The sequence below is a fragment of the Lycium ferocissimum genome, chromosome 7, assembly GCF_029784015.1.
Source record: "Lycium ferocissimum isolate CSIRO_LF1 chromosome 7, AGI_CSIRO_Lferr_CH_V1, whole genome shotgun sequence".
Taxonomy (NCBI): domain Eukaryota; kingdom Viridiplantae; phylum Streptophyta; class Magnoliopsida; order Solanales; family Solanaceae; genus Lycium; species Lycium ferocissimum.
The window spans coordinates 46,767,950-46,775,957 of record NC_081348.1 but is presented as its reverse complement, the minus strand read 5'-3'; the positions used below and the strand labels follow the sequence as shown (position 1 = coordinate 46,775,957).

General features: G+C 33.5%; 1 pseudogene; it reads right to left on the bottom strand.

Annotated features, from left to right (window-relative positions):
- Positions 1-6,303: 6,303 nt before the first annotated feature.
- Positions 6,304-7,733, bottom strand: LOC132062915 (agmatine hydroxycinnamoyltransferase 1-like; annotated as a pseudogene).
- Positions 7,734-8,008: the final 275 nt, after the last annotated feature.

Here is an 8,008-nt window from a genome sequence, read left to right as displayed (position 1 = left end):
TGCTTCATAATATTGATCAATGACCTGTATGTTCTATACTATTGTTTATTGTTTTTCTTCCCGTCATTTTGACAAAATTAAAAAAGAACATGAATATATCTACTAGTCCATGACCTTTTGTTTTGTTGAATTTATATATACTTTATTTAAGTAGGCGTTTGGACATGCGATTTGAAACCATGGTTTGAAATCATGAGATGAAATCAGTGTTTGGACATGCATTTCATCTCATGGTTTCAAACCATGGTTAGATGATTCGGGGTTTCAAAAATTTTAAATATAAAACTTGACCCTTAAGTTTATATTTTGTAAAAATAGACCCATAGGTTGGTAGATATTTTTAACAATTACTCCTACCAATCATTTACCAACCTTTATTTATGTCTACCATGTGGGAGGATTATATTAAAGAGTAGTTACATTACTATTCATGTTAAATTTTCTTTTTTATTGAACTAAAGTTTGATCAATTGATGTTGTATTTTTTAGAAAGGCCTTCTAGTAGCCTATTAATTTTGTTATCAACTATGACTTGTTCATGTGGTAAGATTGTATAAGAATGGAGAATATTCACAACTTGTGGGCTTTTATGTCTCTAAGAAAAAATATAAACTTAAGAAATTCAAATTGCATGTCCAAATATGGTTTCAAATCATGCTTTCATCTCATGGTTTCAAACTATGTCCAAACGGCTCCTAAAGGGACGCACTTCAATTTTTCCCATTCTAGCTAACCACCATGGCACACATTGCTTTTCCTTCGGCGGGTGGCGAGAGACTTGTGTTGTAGGCAACGAAATAGATATATTAATAGATTAAAAAGTTTGGTGAAAGAGAATTATGAAGTAATAATAAACTTTATTAGTCATTAGATAGATAACACATCATGCTAATTAATAGATGTATAAGAATAATGTTGTACTATTCTTAAGCCAGTTTGGTTTTAAAATGTTTTTAAATTTTGTTTTAAAAGACCACTAACATTGTTTCTTGGTTTGAATAAATAGACCTTTTTGTCTTTCAAAAAATATCAAGTCAAATTATTATATGGAAATTAGAACGGTTGGAAAATATTATTGAGTCGGGTTCATCCATAAGAGGCACTAGTTAGTAGTTAGCATGTTAGCTCATTAATTAGTTAACTTTCAATTTAAATCCTAATTGATTACCTATAAATACACAATTATCGGTGTAGGTAAAAAAAAGTTTTCTTTCCTAATGTTTCTTGTGGGAAAAACAAACACGGCTAGAGGTTAGCTAAACAGAGTTATCGACATATATCTTTTAGAGGATATCTAGGGAAACCAAGATATTTATATGTTTTGCCATAATTTCTACGATCCGTAATTCAAGTGTAGGGTCTTAAACCAGTAGTTAAGCAGAGATAATACACGACCAATTCAAGCTAGCTGAGGTAGGTTTTTTTTTTTTCATCAAAACTAACAAAAGTACTATTTTTGAGAAATCTTTTCAAGAAAAAAACTAATCCAAACTTTCAAACTCCTAGTAATTGTTTATCACGACCTAAATCAAAATCAAACCCAAACTTACATAAACACAATCCAAAAAGGTGAAACGAGAATAAAAGAACCTTGAAGTTTTTTATTTATCCATGACATATTCTGATCCAGCTGATGGATCATTGCTTTAGTATTTTATTTTTGTTTGGCAAAAACAATTTGACATTTGGTGGATATCCATGTGTTGACTTTGATGTGCTAATTGAAATAATTATCTTCTGTATATACTAATAGATGTATGCTGTTAAAATATTTTTAATAGGGGTGGCTATGAGTGGCTATGAGTAACAACAGATAAGCACCATATATAAAGTTGACAATTGATAAAATCCGCTTTTCTGGGTGTAGGGTTTTATAAATTAAGGTGAAAGTTAAAAGTAGCACCAGATTAATTGGATCATCCATGCACAATTTTTTGCAATTACTTTTCTTTTATTAGCGGATTGGAATTATTTTATTTTTTTTTAATTTTTTTAAAGATGCGGATGAACCATTATAAGTTTCAGATATGGCACTTAGCACTGATTGTTGATATTTATTTTCTTTTAATATAATGATTATATTAATTCTAGTTTGCTTGATATCCTTGGATTATACAGTTATACTTGCAGCTATTTCTTTTATTCATACAATTGCAGCTAGTTAGATCGATTAGTATGATATACTACAGTACTTGTAAAAGTTTCACGGGGTAGTCTAATCTACTGAGATACCACACTATTTAACATGTATTTACTTTTCAAATTTTTTGCACGTCTACGGCCACTTTGAAACAACTTCAGCTTTTCAGTGTTTGAAGTTACATATGGATGAAATTCAGGCATTTTCACCTAAAGTTCAAGCAAAAACGGCTGAAATTCAATCATATGTGCATAAACTTTAGGCAAAAGTACTTAAATTTCAGGCAAAAAAATAACTGAAATCAGGCAAACTCTTACTCACTTCAGCCACATGAAACTGCTGACATTTTGGACTTCATATTATTTCGAAGTGGATAGACTTGCAAACTCTTAAGCATTGCAAATATGACTTAAATGAGTGTCCCAAAATCGGATATTCGTGCGCTTCAACCTATATAACATAGCATTGTATAGGTAGAGTAGTACATGGATTCATCCAGTAAATGAGTGTTGGAGTTGGACTTGCCGCTGTTGGTCCGAATTGTACAGATCCAAAATAAAGCCCAAGTCAGAGTGGCCCAAGGAAGAAGAGGGTGCAAAACTTTTCTTATTTATTTGTATGTGATCTTTCGGTTCATTTTCATGCGGGCAATTTGCAGGATTGTCCTTTGCTGGGGGGTGGCCTTCAATTTTTATCTCTCAAATTGGTGGTCTTTAATTTTTAGCCTTCGCTAAGAATCTCTTGTTTTCTGGTTCGAACTTCCGCTCAGTCAAAAAATTTGAAAAAATTCGCAAGGTAGAGTTTGGATTCGCAAGACAGAATTTTGGCCTGTAGCTAAATTCTGCCTTAAGGCAGAGTTTTGCATGAACTGAATTTGCAAAATTCTTCCTTAAGGCAGAGTTTTGCATGAACTGAATTTGCAAAATTCTTCCTTAAGGCAGAGTTTTGAGGCGAAACTCTGCCTTGCGAATCCAAACATCTGCCTTGGGAAAATTTCTTTTTTTTTTTTTTTTACTGAGTTGGGGTTCGAACCCAGAACTTCGGGGTATTAAGCGAAGGGCAAAAATTTAAAGACCACCAATTTGAAGGGCAAAAATTAAAGACCACCCCAAATAAAGGACAATCCGCGCAAAAAAAAGTTTTCATGTACATATATATAGCATAGGGCCGGCTCGACCATAAGTCCAGTAAAACAGTGACTTGGGGCCCCAACTTTTTGAGGGCCCCATTTTCCCTAAAAAATCATCGTAAAGTATATATTATTAAATTTTAATTCACCGCTTTTACTATTCTTATTATCAAATATTCTAATTCCGTACTGTTTTAATATGCTTTTCCTTGCGTCGAGGGTCTATGGGAGACAACCTCTCTACCTGCCAAGGTTTAGGGGTAAGATTTGAGTACACACTATCCTCTCCAAATCCCATTTGTGGGATTACATTGGGTATACTGTAGTAAATATTCAAATTCCAAAAAGTTTTTTTTTTTTTTGAAGAATTAATTAAATCTCAAAACGGAGCTCTTGATAGCTATATTAACAATTCAAAAAGATTTCTTACAATAAATGTATTATAAAACAGTAGTTAATGACTTCAAATTTAAAAAACCTAGAAAAGTAGACTTTAAATAAAAAAGATATTTGACAATCTTTCCTTTCTTTTAAAAAAAATTTAGGGCCTCTATGTGAAGTTTGATATTAGGCTCCCGATCTTGTTGAGCCGACCTTGATATAGCGCCATAAAAATTTCACGGGTACTCTATTTGAGTATCGTAGTTTAATTTGTATATATTTTTTAAACTTTTTGCACATCCATCTACTTCGAAATAATTTCAAACATGCAATGGATGAAGTTCAAGCATTTATGCATACAGTTTGAACAAAAATGACTAAACTTTAGCTATATGTACATGAACTTCAAGTAAAATTAAAGTCCTTGAACTCTAAGAAAAAATAATTGAATTCAGCCACGTAAGGCTGAGATTCAGGCAAAATGCATGATTGAACTTCAATCATATTTGTCTGAAGATCAGCAAAAATGATTGAACTTCAATCATATTTGTCTGAAGATCAACAAAAATGATTGAACTTCAGCCTTACTCACAACATTATGACTTAAATGGTGGTCCCAAAATTAGGTATCTGTGCACTTCGGCCTATAGCACCTAAGGCTGTTTTGGTAATCAGAAAAAATACTTTCGGTAGTTTCTACAATACAAATCATCTCGACCTTCTGCTTTCTAAATTGGGGGTTTTTGTACTTTTTTCTACGACTCTATTTAAATTTTGCATGTTTTCATGGTATGAGAGCATGAATTCTGATAGATCCGAAGTTAGTCTTTGGTTTCCTAGGCTGTTGTTGGAATTGTGTCGTGGGTCGCCCATATGGGCTATAACCCAACCCGGTTAGGAGATACGAATAAGAAAAGTTAATGCAAGGTTGTTAATATAATAGCAGTTAATGAAAGCAAGTTAAATTATAAAATCACTCCCACTTCTCAAATATGATGCATACGGTTTTCTTCCTTGGGTTACAAAAAAAAAAATATGTTTTCTTCTCTTCTTAACAGAGAAAATTTCTCTTATCCAACACAAAAACACACAAAAGAAAAGACATCTAGTTTGTGGTAATCAAACTTCATTTCCTAGTGAATTGAAATTCGATTTGGGGTAAGCTTTTTTAGTGGTGAGTTCAACGATCTTCCACTGTGCTAAAAAGTATACAATGTTGTTCTTGCCCCATAATTCATTGTTACAATTGTTCTCTTCAATATTCTGCACGCTAGCTTTAGGGGTAATACTAATAACCTGCCACAATTTTGTCATAGCGAGACACCAACTTTAATTTGTAATATCATCAATTTTTCGGCTTGCTATTTAAAGATTTTTTCTCCATATAATAAATGGCTCAAAGTGCTAACCTGACTACTACCAGAAAAGAGAATGTGTGATTTGTCAAAATGTGTGACATAATACTTGACTAAATACCTGACCTTGAACCATCTGTTGTGTAATGAAAATTTGACCAATCTAATTCATTTGTTCTAAAATTGACTTAATTTCCTTACAATTTTACCAAAAAGAAGACAAAACATAAGCAGATAAGTTTTGGAGTTATTTTGACTTTTCTAGTAGTAGCAAGTACCAATTGCTCAACTCGTGACTTTCTGAGTAATTTCGAGAAAGATTACATTTGTTTTTTAAAAGATAAATTTATAAAAGGAAAATTACTAAACTGGCTTTAATTTAAATTAGACACTTGAACTTATATTATTATGGTCTAGTGTTTTATTTCACCAAACTCGACACTAGCTCCATGCTGAATTGATTGCTCTACGCAAAGAAGTAAAGTTAACTTTCCCTAAAAATTACTATCCACTGATAGTGAAAACAGATTTGCAAGTATTGTCATCAGAAGTAATTTATTCACTGGCACAAAATGCTCTCTATTTTGCACATGCTGAACGATTGAAGAGTTCTCCTTGAGGTTATGAGACATTCTCTAATATGTCATATCCATCGAGAGGCAAACATGTATTTTCAAATTATCCTCCTTTCCATGTTTGATTTATTTTTTCGTAAAGACTATTATGGAACTGATTCAACAAGATCAGTCCCTTATGTATTAAATCTTCTTAATTTCTGTTTAAGTTGCCTTTCTTTAGCCGGAAAAAAAAAAAAGAAGAAGAAGAGAGTGAGTATAATTAATACTTAATAGAATATGAAACTATGCATTTTCTATTAGACAGTGTTTAAAATATGATGGCAGTTACGTTGTCCTTGAAAAAGTTTGCATGCCAGCGATAAGTATATGATCTAGTGTAGTTTGTAATTACTAATGTCCAAGAGAACTAATAGTACGCATCGTTTCGATGGATTATAAATATCATACTGCCTATAAGTAATATTTAATACCATATGGTACGTTCAAATTTTACCATATACGCTATTTTGCTCCATCCCTTATAGCTAATGAAAAGGAAAAAACAACAAATTTGAAAAGTCCAATGAACCAGACAGAGAAAATTGAATCAAAGAGAGAATTACAACCAAACCAAATCAAAAAATTTCTTGTTCGAATTGGAATTTATTTTTTCCAAAACTGAATGAAACAAAACCTGAATGAAAACTGGACGCATACCCCTACTTATGGATGAAGAAAACTAAAAATTTAAAAGTACAAGAAGAATTTGAAAAAATGCAGAGCAAACTAATCAACATTTTGAGGTTTTTAGTCTACAAGTAGGTCCAAGGAATAGCAAATTTTTTTGAAGGTGGGCACGTTGTCTTGGAATAGAGGGATGAAGACGTCAATACTTCCATCTCCAATGAAGGATGGTAGAAGGAACATCGCGCCTTCTGATGGGAAATATGAAGGCATGAAAATGTAAGGGCAACCAGTATCAAAATCTAAGTCATAGAACGGAAACCTTAACCAGCTGTCCACTTCAAGATTAGGGCAAAGTATTTGCTCGTCCATGTCTACTGTTGGGACGAGATCTTCTTCCTTCACTTTGTTATCGGCAAAGTCAATGAATGATCTGAAATAGCTATCGTTTACCTTTGCAACGGCATCGTGAATGAGCTTTGTTGCATATGGAAGAGGTTCTCGTAAAAGGTCCTTCACTTTTGCAGTTGGGAATGCCCAAAGGACACAGTTTCCAAAGTATTCATTGGCTACTTTAGGATTCAACCTCATCCTTCCATTAACTGAGATTCTTATTTTAGTGGTCTCAAGACCACTTAGCCTACGAGCTTTGGTTATGGCCCTCCATAGATGTGCATGAGACTTTCAAACGTGCTATAAGACTTTTTGTTGTCATTCATGCAAGACGCCTTGGCTTTAAGTTTCGCAAGAAACTCAACAGTGAAATGGACTTTATGTACAACTATATATCTTCTGGTAAATGAGCTTGATTGAGTGAATGCCCATTTTTCTCTAACTTAGACATGAACTCCACTCCCTTATGCTTATAGTCGATGAGTGGAGGATTTCGAGGGGTAAAAATTGTACGATCATGCAAAGGAAGTGGATTCATTTTTAGGCCTCGACAAGCTTTGCCCCAAGCAACCAAGAAGTTGCTAGTGGAATGGCCATCTGCCACCATGTGGTGGGAAGTAAAACCAACCACCAAGGAGCCACAAGTAAACCTAGTTACTTGTACTTGTGCCAATTCTTTCACATCATTCAAGCTAGGGTGTAGGTTTAGCAAGATCGGTGAAGGTTTGTAGGGCATTACTTGATCAAGGGTGCTACTGATCGATGCCTCGACAAATCTAACACCCTTATCGTTAAGGAAAATCACTTGATTTTCATGTTCGTCTTTCCCAATTCTCCCGGCAAATTCAGGATAAACAGCCAAGGCTTTTCGAAGACCCAATTCAATTGTGGTATTTGGTGGGGTGGGAGGGCGATAGGCATATATGATAGCAATATGGGCTTCATATGTGACTTTATCAAAGACACTAAGGGGAATGTGACTTTTTGTTGGAGGAGATTTGTGTTCATAGAAAGGCTTAATGATTCTTGAACTCTCTATTTTCATCTTCATGATTATGCCCTTTTGTTTTTGGCTAAGCTGATAAAGATCTTAAGGATTAATTGGAGAGAATGGAAAGCTTTCTTTTGCTTGAGATACTGATGAAGGCAATTACGCTTGTATTTATAAAATGTCATGCATACAGATTAATCTCCCTTTAACTATTGTTTAAGATGTGTTTGTCTAGTAGAGATTAACAAAAAAATTCAGCGCTTAATAAAATACTACAAACAAATGAAAATAAAAATTTAATAAAATACTACAAACAAATGAAAATAAGGAAAGAAGAAACAAGGCTTGTTAGTTAAGGGCAGGTTCAAGATTCGTTGT